The sequence below is a fragment of the Gossypium hirsutum genome, chromosome A08, assembly GCF_007990345.1.
Source record: "Gossypium hirsutum isolate 1008001.06 chromosome A08, Gossypium_hirsutum_v2.1, whole genome shotgun sequence".
Lineage (NCBI taxonomy): Eukaryota > Viridiplantae > Streptophyta > Magnoliopsida > Malvales > Malvaceae > Gossypium > Gossypium hirsutum.
In genome coordinates this window covers 20,088,070-20,105,428 of record NC_053431.1, presented here as the reverse complement: position 1 = coordinate 20,105,428, position 17,359 = coordinate 20,088,070, and the positions used below count along the sequence as shown (strand labels likewise).

The 17,359-nt window shown below is 37.4% G+C and overlaps 2 pseudogenes; one reads left to right on the top strand and one right to left on the bottom strand.

Annotated features, from left to right (window-relative positions):
- The window catches only part of LOC121205002 (uncharacterized), a 2,808-nt pseudogene extending 1,625 nt beyond the window's left edge, over positions 1–1,183 (bottom strand).
- Positions 1,184–13,059: 11,876 nt separating this feature from the next.
- LOC121204561 (uncharacterized) lies at positions 13,060–16,121 on the top strand (annotated as a pseudogene).
- The last annotated feature ends 1,238 nt before the right edge of the window (positions 16,122–17,359 follow it).

The window sequence follows — 17,359 nt, the reverse complement described above, 5'->3', positions numbered from 1 at the left end:
ATTCTATATTTGATTTCAACCAAATAGCATACCTTACTGACATCAAATTCTAAGATGGGGTCCATAGATTAACTTCATCTTTCATCTACCTTTCGATGTCCATGACTGCATACGGCTTCCTTCCTTCTGAGATTCAAACCATCAGTTTCTTCTTCCACTTCCAATTCAAGGTCTTCTTCCTTTTTCAGCGTTAAAAATCCATTTTTTCTCCATATAACTTAGCCAAACCAATACAGTGCCATTGAGAAAATGAGACCGCTATCAAGGTCCAGCTGAATATGATATTTACTAACGATTTAGCTCGCTGTAATGCCTCATCGCTTGAGCACCTACAACCTGGTGACCTTCGTTGTGAAGGAAGCAGCCTTTGGAAACCACATGGGGTCCAGATCATGTATCCCATGATAATGAGCCACACCCTTGATACAAAACACTGAGAGACCTTTAAAGCTTACCATGAAGCTCTTAGGAAGCCCAATTCCATGATGGTGGTGGTAAAGAAACAAAGATGAGGGTCTGTAGAAGCAAGTGATACTGACCCTCCACTCCCATGTGATCAGCTGAATGAAAGTGGGAGAGGAGGAGCTGCTGGGCAAAAGCTACGGCTGCAATAAACTGTGTTAGGCTATGCTTAGCTTTGGGGCTAATTTTATCAAGGATAATAGCGAAAGCTGCATAGTAAGAAAGTCATAGATATGAAGAGTGCTCAAAGTTGTGGAGATGAGTTGATGGGATGGTTCCATCAGATCCAAAGGTTGGTGCCTTGCAGGGCTGATAAAGAGCTCCATGGAGATGGAGATGGAGGAAGCTACCATGATGAGGAACAGCTCTAAGTGCCTTGATTTTGGTGTGGGGAACCATGTGGGAGATGTGTAGGGATTCGGATGGAGAGAATGGAGCTTGATGTGATTAAAGAGATGCCAAAAACCAAGTAAAAGAAGGCTAAACCTGGGAGAACATGCCCCACTAGAGAACCCATTTCTTCCTAAACCTGTATTTTATTTAGTTGGAAAAAGAGATTCCTCTCAAGGTTGTAGGGGAGAGAGAAAAGATGAGGCAGAGTGTGGTGATCAAATTGAAGCCAAAATGGGTCGAATGGGTTGAATTTGTAAGGACTCCATAACCTTCTATATATATTGTGGGATTTTGAAAATCTGATATTCTCATGAGTTAAGGAAAGGGATTAATAATTTAGCTATTACAAATATTCCTGAGATTGGCTTCAATGAAAACTAAAAGGATAAATATGATGTTAACTCCTCAATTTGTATAGAATTTGAGATTTAATTCATATATTTTAAAATTTTAAATTTTTAATTTTCTTATTTTTTTTCAATTTAAAATTTTAGTTTAATTACTATCTCGTCAGTAGTATCATAAATTGCATCAATTGAGGACTTGGTGTTTTATGATTGGATTGAAATTTTTAATAAATAAAATAGAAAATTTATTTTTAACTTTTAAGTACATGGACTAAATATTAAATTCTATAAAGTATAGGGCTTAAACGAATATTGTAACCAAATAAAAACAACTATAACGATAAGTCTGCCTCTTAATTGTGTTCCACACTCCACCTCTCTGCCCCGGTTCTAAATTTTGACACGTTGTTATTATTATTATTATTATTATTATTATTATTATTATTATTTGTGCTTTTCCTTTAAATTTGTTAACCAAAATTTTAGATAAAAAATTAAGAGAAAAACAAAATTTCTTTTATAGAGATTAAAAGTAATGGCGACTGCTAATTTTCTTTTACTCATTTACGAGTCATTTTCTAGATTTTAAATTTAATAAAATTATATTTTTTGAAAAAATAAAATTATTTTGAAAAAAAAAACTAACTTTCAAAGATTAGAAATAAGAATATTATTTATTAATAATTCGGCTCGTCTCATTTTCTCAAATTACTCTTCATTTCATTTCTTTAAAATTTTGGTTAAAGTTGCTCAATATTAATAGAGAAGGATTAAAATTGATAAAAAAATAAAAGTAAAAACTATACTAATAAATAAGAAATAGAAATTAAAATATCGATATTTTTAATTTATAAAAATAAAAATCGTTAAAATTTGCGTTATGCTAATTTAGTAAGTTGAGTTTTGACGGTGGTTCTTCAATTAAGTAAGCAACTTTAAAAAAAATACTCATTGATTTAAGTTTTGGAATTAATATAAAAACATTTGTTGCTTAGCTATGTTGTAGATGGGGGAGTAACTGAGTCGAGTATGAATACATTCAAGTTTGAGCTCGAGCTCATGAAATTTAATATTCAATATTAGATTTAAGCTCGATCAATTGTCTAATTTTAAGCTTGAACTTGACTTGAGATATAATTGAGCTACTTGAGCTCGAGCTTGTATGTATTCAAGCTCGAGCTTGATAATTAATCTTAGGTTTAATGATATATATATTAAGGGCTTATAAATGAAAAAAAAAGAAAGCTTGCTAGGGCTCACGGGCCATTTGATCCATGTATTACTAACCTCGACTTCTGGTTGATTAATAGCTCAAGCTACTCAACTCTATAAGAGCTCGATTTTCAGTAGTATCGAAAAAGACGGTTTCAGAACCTCATTCATAAACTGCGTCCATAAATATCAAGTATGAATATTTCTAGAGTTGGTATAAAAGAATATTGATGTTTGGTTCATCAATTTCGTCAATTAGATACTTAATTTTGGTTGGGACTAAAATATAAAACTCCAATTGCTATATATTTTTAATTGCCAAAGACTTAGGGATTCAATTATATTGCCAAGGTCCATAATGGTAATTAAACCATTTTATAACATGAATTAGTGGATGAAGATGGGAAGATTCCACTAATTTTATTTAAAGATAGATTAAGTTCAACAGACATGATTAAACTAATTAATTAAAGTTAAGTTAAATTAAGGTATGTAACGTTTATTTTAGTGAAATTTCATCATCTTCCTTGTTTTCCACCGGCCAAAGTAGAAAAACTTAAGGGATAAGCCATTTTTGAAGCTTTTACAATTGGTCATCAATTAGTAAGTATATTTAAGTTATTTTCTTGTATTTTTTTATAAATTTGAGGTCATATGATTTAGCTAGTATATGTACCAATTTGTAAATTGTTACATTTTTGAATGTTTTCATTTTTGATTTCTTAAATAATTAGGCTTGAAATTGATAGATTTAAGCTTAAATTATAAAAGAACTAAATTGTAAAGATTAATTGTTAGTTTCGTACATAGGAACTAAAGTGAATAAAATGTAAAAATATTATAAAATTTTGGTAGAAATAGAAAGAAGAGGGCCCCTAACGAATGCATGTGAATTCGAATTTTAAACCGATGTTAAAAATTGAAAGTTATGACTATTTTGAATTTAGGGACTTAATTGAATAACATGTAAAATTCTAGGTTATTGAAAAATAAGGCTATATAATTTCATTCATGTCATGACATGATATGAAAATGTGTGGTATTGATGGATTGTATAAAATAATTGTTTAGATTAAGAATTGGATTAAAGCAAAGTTAACCGAGGAAATGCTAAATTGTTGATTAGTCCTTGAAGAATCAACTTGTTAGGTGTTTTGAACAGGTAAGTTTATATGGTATTTATTATTTTAGGATGTTATGTATTTGATTGATATATATGTTTGAATTTAGATTTATTAGTTGTTAATTGATATGCAATGCTAGAATTTGATTGAATTGAAATGTGATGTTATTTGTGTAGAAGATGTTTGCATGAACTTAATAAAGGGTTAGGATACCATTGACATGCTAATAGGGTGTCGTGCACGCTTGTACGAGATTTATTATAGATTTTAATGAGATCCAAATTTGTTGTGAATTTTCGATATTTATGTGATCTAGGTTTAGCTTGGACGAGTAACCTGATGTGTCATGTGAATAGTTTAGCCTAGACGGGTAACCAAGTGCATAAATGTACTCAGCTCGAAGGAGAAATTGGTGTGGTGTAGTTACTTGTGTATTCGAGTCCGTTTACTATAGTTCATCGGGCAAAATAGTTTATATGAAATTGAGAAATTGAAATTGAAAGAAATAAACTTGATATCCAAAATTCTATGTAATTGTATTATTCCTTGATTGAATGTGATTATGAGACAAGTTATATACAAATGACATGAATTGGCAAGTTAAATGAATCTAAGATTAAATGATCTTGATTGTAAGTTAATGCTCGTCTTGTTGATGTTTTGATTTGCCATGTCTAGCCATGTCTAGCCAAAGTTAAGCCAAGCTAAGGCAGCTTATAATGTTAGATAAAAATAAGGTAAGTATTGTACTATACATATAAACTTACTAAGCATCTTATATGCTTACCTTGTTTGTTTTTTTTCGTTTTTCTGTAGATTGTTACCTTGTGGAACTTGCCAAGTTGGATGATTGACCACCTCCCGATGTGCGAACATTAAGAGTGTACATACTGCAACTAAAGATCTGGAATGAGGTGGTGTCCGCAAGTATATGGGCTAGGTTGTAATATATTTTTACAATGAAACACAAAGTATTTTGAAGATCGTACCCAAGAGAGACCTGATTCAATAGCAATTAATTCCTACACTAGCAAGTATAGACAGTTCTCAATTGAAATCATAGTATGACAAATCATAATTAGATATATTATGAAATAAAACATGCAAAATAAGAAAACAAAGAAACAATCGTAAATCATTGAATAAGCAAACGGAAGACTAACTATTTAATGTTCATATTAACTACCGATTTAGGTTCTACTAATTAGCCAATAATTAGCCTAGTTATTACATCCCGGTCTCTAACTAAACTAACTAGTTAATAGGAACTACTTATCTCCCGACCTCACAGTTCAAATCGGGACTAGTTGAGAGATGCACGATAGACTTATCCTCCAACCTATCTACGTAAATAACTTTCTAGGGTTTAATTGCACTCAACCTGATTCGACTAATTCTAAAAGAAACCCTAAAGCATTCGCTAATTAATCCTACATCCACTCATTAGTCTTCCTAAGAATTTAATTACCCATGTATCTAAATGCAATCATCCCTAATTTAACTTCAAACATTGAAGATAAATATTTAGAAGAATAAAAGAGAGAAAAGAGAATTTTTAGATCAGTTGATATTGATTAAGCGCAGGAATGTAAATCTGAAACAAATGTCGAGCTATTGACGATTGGATGCAAGAAACACAACATTGAAAAATAAACTAAGAGTGAAATAGAAATTGAAAAAGAGTAATGTTTACAAAGGAAAATAAAAACCCTAATCTAAAACTAAAGTAAGAATTCAAGGAAGAGGTCCCTTCTAATGTTTTGAGCATTGATGTTTATAGAATTCATGTTTAAAGGATCAAATTAGGCTTAATACAATAGGCTAATCATGTTAAATCGAAGTTGTGTAGGTGAAAACCCCATAACAGTTTATTGGGCCTTGTCATACTGGTGTTGCGACATCTTCAAGCTGGTGTTGTGACATTGACAGCATATTCTCCTTTCCTCGTTCAGGTTGGGTGTTGCGACATCCTTTAGCCTGTGTTGTGACATCGAAGGTAGAATGCTTCATTGGAGATTCTAGAGTGGATGTTGTGACATCCCAACTTGATGTTGCAACATCAGTGATAGTCCACTGACTCCTTGGCTTGTTTTGATGTCCTGCACACTAAGTTTTTTTATCTAAGTGCTAAAACATAAACTTATCTAAAACAATACTAAATTGCAATAAAACAAGCTCACTAAGTGTTAAAAAGAATTTAATTTGCCCACATCGAATTATGGCAGATCATCATCCCAAAGCTCACACCATCACCGAATCAGTAGTTATGTGACGATTGGCAGATGTGCGAACGTTTGGACTGGAAATACTACAACAAAAAGATATCGAATAAAGCAACAGTGTCTGCAAGTATACAAGTCAAATTGTAATATAGTAAAGTGTTATAATGAAACACCCCAGGAAGTATTCAGAGGATCGTACCCAATAGATGTTGAATTAAACTAAAATTCACTTTTCTACACTAACAGGGCTAAACAATAATAATCAAAATTATAGTACGAAAAACAAAATTAGAATTAAATAAAAAATAAGGTAAATAAAATAAAACTAAAGAAGACAAATTAAAAATTGAAATTAACGCAGAAAAACAAACAGAAAATTAACTCATGTCAATATTCCTAATTAACTTTAGAATTTGGGTTTTATTGAATTAGCTAATAACTAACCAGTTATTACCTCTTGGCCTCTAACTAATTAATTAATCAAAAAAATAGCTTATCTCTCGATCTCATGTTTAAATTGAGATAAATTATGAAGTACTCAGTAAACTATTCTTTCGACTTTGTTTACCTAAATTGCTTCCTAGGATCATCAATCTTAGGGTTTAAGCACACATAATTTAAGCCGACTAATTCTAAAACAAACATTAATTCTTTCGTTAATTATTTTTACATCCGATCATTAATCTCCCTAAGGAAATTAACCGCTCATGGATCTAGATGCAATTTTCCCTAAACTAAAATTAAACATGCAAAGTAAATATTTAAATAAAGAAAAAGAATTGAGAAATTGATTCATTTTGATATTGAGTTGTGCACGAAAGCCAAAATTCCTTTGACAGTTGCAGAGATAACATTGATTACAATTGAAAACTAAAAGAAAATTATAAATAACTAAATAAACGAAAGATTAGATCCAAATTGAATCCAAGTCCGAACAAGAAGAAAATTGTTGTTTTTAAAATAAAAGACTAAATTGAAAATAAACTGAAACTAAAATTAAATCCTAAAAATCTATTCTAAAAACAGCTCTCTAAACGGACTTTCTAACTTAGCCTAAGTATGAATATATATATAAAAATGTTTTTTGCCCTAACTACGTCAATTACAATCCATAAGTCTAAATAAAATATGTTGTGGAAATGCAAACACCCTTAGCTTATTTTTTTCTTTCGTCGCTCCAGTGTCGCGATACCAAAGGACCGATGTCGTGACACTAAATTTTTCACAAAACTTTTTTGGTTTTGAAGTACGGTGTTGTGACACCACGTGCTGGTGTCGCGATACTGGCATTGTCCCTGATGTTCATTGACATGAAAAGAATGTCTTACACACTAAATTGACTTGTCAATCCTTCCCTAGGTCCGTATTGGCCCATTAGGTCATTACATCACCAAAATTTGCGTAAAAACACTTATTTGACTAAAATTAAACATAAGCTACTAGAAATGAAAAACGAAACAAAATAATATAAAATGGATTAAAAATAAGCTCATTAAGTGCCGATAAGACTCTAATTTGCCACAACGAATTGTGGCAGATCAAAATCCCCTACACTTAACTCGTTGCTTGTCCTCAAGCGACAAAACAAAAACACACAATAATAGAAACATAAAATAACTAAATGTTGCTTGAGCATGCTTCATACACAAGATTAATTTGAAATTATATGTAGCGACGTAAAAATTTTAGCTTAGCTTGGTCGCTAATTGTGGCGATTTATTGAATTTTTTTTTGAAATTTGACGTTTGATTTTTGAAATAAATAGGGAGTCGCCACAATTAGCGACCAAGCTAAGCTAAAATTTTTACGTCGCTACAGCTGGCGACTCCGCTGGGGACCGCCTTTTTGAGAGTCGTGTCTGGAATTAAACACGTTTTGTCAAAATTTTCAAATTTCCTTGTTCAAAGTAAATATTTGGTCATGATCCGAAAATCTCGTTTTCAAAATTCATGCATTTGTATTGTGCTGTAAATATTTCTTCTAACTTGCTTATTTGGTTGTTTTTCAGTTTTCAATTTTTATGGTTTTAATTTTGGTTTAGTTTCTTTAAGTAAAACGTAAAGGTTTATGAGTTGTTCCCCACACACCGTGCACTTGCATTTTCGCATAACATGAGCTCTCTACCCGGGCTCCGTCCGTTTAAGTGAAAGTAAACGCTACGCCTTCGTGAGTTAACTCGTCCCTCCGCACAGGCTAGTGAATACTTTCGGGTTACATATGACTTATGCTTTCGTGAGTTAACTTGTCCCTCCACATAGGCATAAGTAAATGTAATCCCTCGAATTGAACTCGTGAGCCTGTGATAGGCTATGACCGAGGCTCCGTGTTAATCTTAGCAGATGATAGTACGGCCAATTCGAGTACCTATCTAGAACCAAAACCGCATATAATGAACCATACGAGCCACCTAACTAGAGCCATGCTGAACCTCCGCTCGTTTAGTAGTCACCGAAATAAGTACACAGGAAAAGCACATCTTACCTTCTATTTCTTTTACATTTGTGCTTTCTAAGCAAGGGAATCGAGTCCACTGAACCAAGTAGCTTAATTTGTTAGATTTTCCACAGTTTTTCTCTGTTTATATGTGTTGCGCTAACCAAGGTCGTTTGTCTGTATTTTTATTTTTCATCATGCATCGAAGGCATCTTGTTAGGAAGGTGTTGATTAGAGATTAGTTGCCAAAAACGGGTTTCTAATGGAGGAGTCAATTATACGAGTGACCGAAACGTTGTGTAATACTCCTTTGATTAAGGAAATGCCTAAATAGGGGCTATCTTGAAATCAACACCAATTTTTTGCATTCCTTGCATAACTAATATTTTGACATTCATGCATTCATTCATGCATTCATTCATACATTGCATATCCCATACTCGATCGCTGAAGATAAAATATATAATTCGCAGTTGTAATACCACAAGACTGGAACCACGTCATCCGTATAAAACGCGCCCACAAGCTAGAGTAATGGAGAATGAATTCAATGAGAGAATTGAAAGGATGGAAAGGGCTCAAAAGGAATTACAAGAGCAACTGGCCAAATCGCAACAAGAGACGAGAGACCTAATGGTGAGATCTCGAGAGGAATCTCTTGAGCAAAGAGATCAGATGGCTAAAATGATGGAGATGATGACAACTTTGGTCAAAGGAAAAATGCAGAACCCCGATGTTATGGAACCTCGGTCAAGAATTCACCATGATCAGGGTCCACTCTATCCCCCGGGATTCACTCCACTGCCCGCATATACAATACAAAGAGGGTATACTCAAGAGGAACCCACTAGCTTGGAACATTGACCTATGCCACCTGCTCCACCCACTAATTTGGGGCAAGGAATGTTAGCGTCGAACCCAGGGGCTAGTTCTGCTAATCCACTAGTTCCAGATCTGGATGACCCAGCAGAGGTAGCCAAGTTGAAATTGGATAACCATGACGCAAAATATAGGAGTCTAGAGGAAAGACTCAAAGCAATAGAAGGCACTGAAGTCTTCTCCGCACTAGGTGCCAAAGAACTCAGTTTGGTACCTGATCTAATTTTGCCTCCGAAGTTCAAAGTGCCTGATTTTGAGAAGTATGATGGGACAAGGTGCCCGAAAGCACATCTCATTATGTTCTGTCGAAAAATGACTGGTTATGTGAACGAGAATAAACTACTCATACATTGCTTTCAAGATAGTCTAACAGGGTCAGCTCTTCGGTGGTACAATCAACTTAGTAGAGAAAAGATTCGATCTTGGAAGGACTTGGCGTCAGCATTTTGCGAACAGTACAAGCATGTATCGGATATGGTGCTAGACCGTATGACCTTGCAAATGATGGAGAAAAAGCCATCAGAGACCTTTAGACAGTATGCGGAGAGATGGAGAGACATCTCAGCTCAAGTGGAACCCCCACTAACAAAAACGGAGATAACCGTTCTCTTTATCAATACTTTAAAGGCACCGTTTTATGACAAATTAGTGGGAAGTGCCACGAAAGATTTCGCGAATATTGTAATATCCGGTGAACTCATAGAGAATGCCGTCAAGAGCGGTAGAATGGAAGGATCAGAAGGCTCAAGAAAAGCAGCACCCTTAAGGAAGAAAGAGCCAGAAGCCCACATGGTGGGAACTGGGAGTCGTTACATTCCCAATTCGTATCCTAACCAACCCCGACCTCGAAATTATCCACCCCCGAATTCCTATTATCCCCCTCAAACCCCTTACTACCAAGCACCACATCCGTCCTGCCCCGTATACGCCACGAACAACCAAAGACCCATCACCACTTTCCCACAAAACACGGTACCCGCCCAAAGCCAATCAAGGCATAATCCCGAGAGACCGCAATTTACCCCCATCCCTGTGTCGTATGGGGAATTGTACCCAAAACTTTTAGAAAAACAGCTAACTTCTCCCCATTACATGGCACCCCTTAAACCTCCAACCCAAAGTGGTATGATCCAAACGCTAGTTGTGCATACCACGCAGGGAACCAAGGGCACTCTACTGAGAACTGTCTCGCTTTCAAAAAGAGAGTTCAAGGACTCATTGACGCGGGTATCCTACGATTCGATAGTGCTAGTAACGCCACGGGGAACCCGTTCCCTAACCATACCGAAGGGAATGTGAGCACAGTGGGGAAAGAGGATGAATGGAAGGTCAGAAGATGTGTATCAGAAATAAGGATGCCTCTGTAGAAAATCTGGGAGGTATTGGTTAAGAAAGGATTGCTCTGTCACTCTGATAGAATTTTTGGAGAAGACGGTCAAAGTTTTTGCAATTTTCATGAGATTGTTGGACATGACATTCAGTCATGTGAGGACTTTAAAAGGTTACTTCAAGACCGGATGGATAATAAGGAGATCAATGTCCTTAAGAAGAGTGAAGATGCCAACGAAAGAGAAGTATGCATCTCTGATAGCCAATCATCAGGGCCCCCTTATAGTGCTGATCGACCATTGGTAATTTATTACGATGCGATGAGAGAGCCATTGAAACCACAGATGGTAATTGAAGTACCATCTCCTTTCCCGTATAAGGACAACAAAACAGTACCGTGGAAATATGATGTTAATATCGTTACACCGAAAGTTGAAAAGTCCAAAGCCATAACTGAAGATGTTGGGGAGGTAGGTCATTTTACTCGAAATGGACGATGCTATTCTAAAGAAGTTGAACCGGTAAAGAAAAGTAGCGACTCGAAGCAAAAAGGGAAAGCAGTGATGTACGAGGTCGAAGTCGAGCAAGAAATTCCACCCGTGCAAGAAACTAAAAAGCCTGTGAATGAGGAAGAAGCTCAAGAATTCTTGAAATTTATTAAGCACAGCGAATATAGTGTGGTGGAACAATTGAGCAAGCAGCCAGCACGAATCTCAGTTCTATCTCTACTGTTAAATTCAGAGCCACACCGGAACGCTTTATTGAAGGTGTTAAATCAAGCTTACGTGGCCAACAACATATCTGTCGAAAAGCTTGATAGGTGGGTAAACAATCTGAATGCAGACAACTTCATCTCTTTTAGTGATGATGAGATACCGCCAAATGGTAGAGGCTCGGTGAAAGTGCTGCATATCACGACTCGCTGCAAGGGCTACATAATACCGAACGTACTCATCGATAATGGGTCAGCAATAAATGTTATGCCATTGGCTACGCTTTCCAGAATACCGATGGATTTGTCCTACTTAAAGCCCTATCATTCCATGGTAAGGGCATTCGACGGGACGAGGCGCGAAGTCATGGGAAAGATCGAAATCCCTTTAGAAGTGGGCCCTTACATCTATGAGGTCGAATTCCAAGTCATGGACATTACACCCTCTTATAACTGCCTTTTGGGAAGACCTTGGATTCATTCTGCTGGAGCAGTCCCATCATCCCTCCATCAAAAGGTGAAATTCATCATGGATGGCTGTTTGGTCACAATCGAGGGCGAAGAAGACATCGTCGCATCTATCTCTGCTGATGCGCCATACCTGGAAGTAAGCAAGGACGCAGTGGAATGTTCCTTTCGATCCTTTGAATTCATCAATGCCACTTTCGTCGCTGAGGGAAATAGAATTCCGATGCCAAAACTGTCGAGAAATACCAGAATGGGTGTCAAGTTGACCGTAGGAAGGGAAGCTCGTACGATAAGAGGTTTAGGGAGACATCTGCAAGGAATAGTGAGGGCTTTAAAGCCAGTGCACCACAAGGCCCGATACGGTTTGGGGTTCCAGCCTGACATGCGCCAAAGAAGACGACAGTGGAAGAAGGATCAAGAGAGAAGAATTGCAAGAATTTTGGGCCGAGAACCAGAATGGGAACCAATAGAGTACCCTCCTTTGTCAAAAACATTCACATCTGCGGGAATGATGTACCCTGGATAAGATGATCCACGAAACATGCTGGGATTAATTGAAAGGGATTTTCAGAATGTCAGTATAAATGTCATTGACAAAGAAGCTGGTGCAAGTAAAGATGTCTCGAGGATACGCCCTTGCCCTCCTGGTTTCATGTTGAACAATTGGATTGCTGAGAAGCTTCTTGTAGTTTATAAGCCTTCAGAGTAATGCTAAACATCAACCTTCTATTGTGTCCTTAGATATAATAGAATTCTTTTGTAGGAGTTATCATTTAAATGAATATCAATGAAGATGCATTTTGTCACGATTTTTCGCATTATCACTAATTTCATAATCATTTTCTCATCCTTACATTTGCCTCATTGCCATGACATAACATTTGTTTGTTGTTTCCAATACTTGGATGTCCCCCGATAGCTTCCTTTTCCATTCAACTTTCAGGTGCTCAGATATTGACGACATGAATAAGCCCGTTACGAATCTTGAAATTGATTTTGAGAAGGTTGTTTGCTTAGGAGAATTTGAAGCCGAAGAAAATGCTGAAGATTATGTCTCGTCTCCTGAATTGTTAAGAATGGTGGAACAAGAGGATAAACAGGTTCTGCCTCATGAAGAATCTGTGGAAACAATAAATTTGGGCACTGAAGAGAGGAAACAAGAAGTGAAGATTGGGACTTCTATTTCAGAAAGTACCAGGCATAGTTTGATCACTTTAATCCGCGAATACAAAGATGTTTTCGCGTGGTCATACCAGGACATGCCAGGGCTAGATGAAGATTTAGTGGTCCATAAGCTCCCATTAAAGCCAGAATGCAAGCCCATCCAGCAAAAATTAAGACGGATGAGGCCCGAAATGCTGTTGAAAATAAAAGAGGAAGTCAAGAAGCAATTTGACGCTGGCTTCCTACAAGCCTCCAAATATCCAGAATGGGTGGCTAACATAGTCCCGGTACCAAAGAAAGATGGAAAAGTACGAATGTGCGTGGATTACCGTGACCTGAATTGAGCAAGCCCAAAAGATAATTTTCCCTTGCCACATATTGACACGTTGGTGGACAACACAGCAAAACATTCATTGTTTTCTTTCATGGATGGATTCTCGGGGTATAATCAGATCAAGATGGCCCCTGAGGATATGGAGAAAACTACCTTCATAACAATGTGGGGAACGTTCTGCTACAAGGTGATGCCATTCGGGTTAAAGAATGCTGGGGCAACATATCAGAGGGCTATGGTGACATTATTCCATGACATGATGCATAAGGAAATAGAGGTCTACGTTGATGATATGATTGCTAAATCTCGAGGAGAAGAAGAACATGTAATGAACCTCAAGAAGTTGTTCGAAAGGCTGAGAAAGTTTCAGCTAAAGCTTAATCCAGCCAAATGTACATTCGGGGCTACCTCGGGAAAATTGCTAGGCTTCATTGTTAGTGAAAGAGGTATCGAAGTTGATCTAGATAAAATAAAAGCCATCCAAGAATTACCTCCCCCGCGCACACAAAAGGAAGTCAGGGGATTTTTAGGGAGGTTGAATTACATTGCTCGATTCATTGCTCAACTTACCAACCAATGCGACCCAATTTTTCGACTCCTTCGAAAACATAACCCGGGAGAATGGAACGAGGAGTGCCAAGTGGCCTTCGATAAGATAAAACGGTATCTGTCTAATCCTCCTGTGCTAGTACCACCGACCCCTGGAAAACCCTTAATTTTGTACCTGACCGTGTTTGAAAACTCAATGGGTTGCGTACTGGGGCAACATGATGAGTCAGGGAGAAAAGAAAAGGCGATTTACTACCTCAGCAAAAAGTTCACTGAATATGAGGCAAAATATTCGTCCATTGAGAAATATTGTTGCGCTCTGGTTTGGGTAGCTCGGAGACTCAGACAATATATGTTGTATCACACAACATGGCTAATTTCAAAGCTGGACCCAATAAAATACATGATGGAATCGCCGGCACTATCAGGAAGAATGGCACGATGGCAGATCCTCCTTTCGGAATATGACATTGCCTATGTAAGTCAGAAGTCGATAAAAGGGAGCGCAATAGCTGACTTCTTAGCAACTCGAACGACAGAGGAATATGAGCCTTTAAGATTCGATTTCCCAGACGAAGACTTAATGTGCATCACAAAAATAGAATCCGAGTCATCAAAAGAGAAGTCATGGAAGATGTGCTTTGATGGTGCGTCAAATGCTTTTGGGCATGGAATTGGAGCAATCCTGGTATCACTAGACGGGAATCATTATCCGTTCACTGCAAGACTGAACTTCTTCTGTACCAATAATATCGCAGAATATGAGGCCTGTATCATGGGGCTTCGTGCAGCTATCGAACGAAACATCGAGATCTTGGAGGTGTACGGAGACTCAGCCCTAGTGATTTACCAAATCCATGGAGAATGGGAAGTGAGGGACTCAAAATTGATTAAGTACAGCGATTTAGTGGCTGGATTGATCAAGGAATTCAAAGAAATAACTTTTCATTACTTCCCACGAGAAGAGAACCAACTGGCTGATGCCCTAGCCACTTTGGCTTCAATGTTCAAAGCAAGTAGAGAAGCAGAAATAATGCCCCTCAAAATGAGCATATACGAGGTCCTTGCACACTGTTGTAGATTGAGAAAGAAGTAGACGGACGGCCTTGGTTCCATGATATCTTAGAATATACCAAGAATCAAAGGTATCCCGAACAAGCGAATGAGAACGATAAAAGAACAATTAGAAGAATGGCAGCGGGATTTGTTCTTGATGGGGATATCCTGTATAATAGAGGAAAGGATCAGATGCTTTTGAGATGTGTGGATGATGTTGAAGCCAGAAAAATACTTGAAGAGGTCCATGAGGGAATTTGCGGAACGCATGCCAATGGTTTCAATATGGCCAGAAAGATCATGAGACTCGGTTATTATTGGCTGACAATGGAAAGTGACTGCATCAATTTTGCCAGAAAATGCCACAAATGTCAAATCTACGGCGATAAAATTCATGTAGCCCCTTCACCCCTTCATGTCATGACTTCTCCGTGGCCTTTTTCAATGTAGGGCATGGATGTCATAGGGCCAATTTCTCCAAAAGCTTCAAATGGACATCGATTCATTTTTGTGGTTATCGATTACTTCACAAAATGGATTGAAGCCGCTTCGTTTGCCAATGTGACGAAGACTGCAGTGTGCAAGTTTTTGAAAAAGGAAATCATTTGCCGATATAGTTTGCCTGAAAGAATCATCTCAGATAATGCCACGAATCTGAACAATAAGATGATGAAAGAAGTGTGCGAGCAGTTCCAAATAAAGCATCATAATTCCTCGCCCTATCGCCCAAAGATGAACGGGGCTGTTGAAGCAGCTAACAAGAACATTAAGAGGATCATTGGGAAAATGACTGAGACATATAAAGATTGGCACGAGAAACTTCCATTTGCTTTGTTTGCATATCGCACATCTGTGCGAACATCTACGGGAGCAACTCCTTTCTCTCTACTCTATGGAATGGAAGCTGTGCTACCTATCGAGGTTGAGGTCCCCTCTCTACGAGTATTGATGGAATCAAAGTTAGAAGAAGCAGAATGGGTTCGAGCTCGATATGATCAGTTGAACCTCATTGAAGAAAAACGTCTAAGGGCAATTTGTCATGGGCAAATGTACCAAAAGAGAATGATCGCAGCCCATGACAAGAAGGTACGACCAAGAGAGTTCCATGAAGGAGAACTCGTTCTGAGAAAGATTCTCCCAATACAAAAAGACCTGCGAGGAAAACGGGCACCAAATTGGGAAGGACCATACGTCGTAAAGAGGGCATTTTCAGGAGGAGCTTTGATCCTTACCAAGATGGATGGCAAGGAGCTACCGAATCCAGTGAACTCAGATGCTGTGAAGAAATATTATACTTGAGATGAAAACCCGAAAAGGGCATCCAAAAAAAAAGAGGGATCAAGGCGAAAACCCGCAAAGGGCGTCTTGATTAGCACAAAAGATTAGGATGAAAACCCGAGAGGGCGTCCTAATGAGGTAAACCTGGCTTAAAGAGCGTGGCGTTTTAACAGCGAGTCAAACAGTGAGACTACAGTATTTGAAGCATTTTTGAAAGCTCGAAATCTTCTACGCAAAGAGCCAGACTCGAAAAGATTCTTGATTGAGGAACGTGGAAGAGTTCATGTGTCGAATATCTAAAGTATTTGTATCCGTTGAATACGATCCTTTCTTTCTTTTTGACATTTTTTACTCTCATTGGTTAACTTGCTTTGTTTGCCACATTTGAAATAGATGAATATGAAATAGCATTTTTTCCCTACCTGACCTTTTTCATGCATCTCATTGTGTGTTTATTTACATGATAAATGGAGAAATGACATACTCTAAACAAAAGAAATGTTAAGCATTACCTGGATGAAAATTTGATAAGCACAAGAGTCTCAAAGTAAGAACAAAGTTCAATCGGGGGCAGAAGAGTGATATCTGAGGAACGTCGATTACTCGTGAAGCTTGAAGGCAGGTATAAGGCCTGAAGAGAAAGTCGAGAATCAAAGCAATGAACACAGATCCTCAACAATCGTGGCTAAATGGACATACGACAAACATACTTAAGGAGCACTGCATAATCATGTAGGCATAAAAGCATTTAAGACAAATATGTACATATCATGATAACATCATACATAGCATATACAGGTACTCCAGCAGAGCAAGAAATCTTGAATGAGAGTCGCACTGAATCAAAGGAAAAGACACCCGAGTTCTACCAAAGGACAGGTTTTGGGTATTTTGATGTTTTTAATTCATGCTTTTCAAGGAAAATCAACTCATATTGCGAGAGATGAGTTGAGCCTCAAGACACGTTGAGGTACTTTTAATTTTTGTTTTTCAAAATCAACTCATATTGCTAGAGGTGAGTTGAGCCTCAGGACACGCTGAGGTAATTTCAATTTTTGTTTGTCAAAAATCAACTCATATTGCGAAAGGTGAGTTGAGCCTCGGGACACACTGAGGTAATTTCAATTTCTGTTTGTCAAAAATTAACTCATATTGCGAGAGGTGAGTTGAGCCTCGGCTCACATGCTGAGGTCTTTTCATTTTCTGTTCTTCAATTTCTGTTCGTAAAAAAAAATCAACTCATATTGCGAGAGGTGAGTTGAGCCTCAGGACACGCTGAGGTATTTTTAAATTTCTGTTTTTCAAAAATCAACTCATATTGCGAGAGGTGAGTTGAGCCTCGGGACACGCTGAGGTAATTTCAATTTCTGTTTGTCAAAAATTAACTCATATTGTGA